Source organism: Asparagus officinalis, chromosome 2 (genome assembly GCF_001876935.1).
Source record: "Asparagus officinalis chromosome 2, Aspof.V1, whole genome shotgun sequence".
Taxonomy (NCBI): Eukaryota; Viridiplantae; Streptophyta; class Magnoliopsida; order Asparagales; family Asparagaceae; genus Asparagus; species Asparagus officinalis.
Window position 1 is genome coordinate 1,277,480 of NC_033795.1, and position 827 is coordinate 1,278,306.

General features: G+C 33.5%; 1 protein-coding gene across 1 annotated transcript in view; it reads right to left on the minus strand.

The window, feature by feature from the left end:
* Positions 1-827, minus strand: part of LOC109829832 (ultraviolet-B receptor UVR8-like) — a 16,962-nt gene that overhangs the window by 6,264 nt on the left and 9,871 nt on the right. The gene's annotated exons all lie outside the window — the stretch shown is intronic.

Below are 827 nucleotides of genomic sequence, written 5' to 3' on the forward strand. Positions count from 1 at the left end.
GAACAAATACTTCCATGTGAGCCATTTGTTCACTTCATTTTTTAGTTCCTCATTTCTGACAATACATTATCCCTAAAACATTCTTCCCAACATCTTGAATCTTTTGATCAAGCTCATCTTCTGCTATTTTGATGCCAGCTCTTACGATTCAGTTTCTGCATGTTGTACTTAGCTAAATTTTGTTTACAGAAACTAGTACTCTTTATGCATATATGTCTAAATATACATACAAACACATGTAAGTTGTAACTAGTTCATACATGTGTCTCACCATATATTTTTTAATGTATGTATACGGATTTGTACATGTTAAGAGTATATTTGACTTAACAGACACACAGTTCTGTACCTCAAGCTCTCTCCTACTTTTTTAGAGTCTGACACTCTCAATATTTCCATGCAAACATGAAATTAAATAAATGATACAAAGCAAGTCATTGATTATTATGTCTCAGAGTACTTTCTATAATATTTGGAGAATGAGAATTTGCATATAATTTTGGATCTTAAATGAAAAAGAGCAACTTCATTAAGTACACATCAACTCTTTTTATTGTTTTTGGCTTTTTTTGGGTGGGTGGGTGGNNNGTGGGGGCAGCAACTTTTATGAGATTTTTCTAGTCACTCCTCCCATTCATCCTTTGTAATCTATCCGAAGTCCACAATACAAACTACGCTTGCAGTTTATTTATTCTGAGAGACAAATATAGAGTTTCAATGGAACAACCCCACCCACAAACTTAAAAATTTTAAAAAATGGAAAAACAACAGCATGTACCCCCCACCCAAGAAAAAGGAAGAAAGGGGTAAAAAACTATGAACTGCAC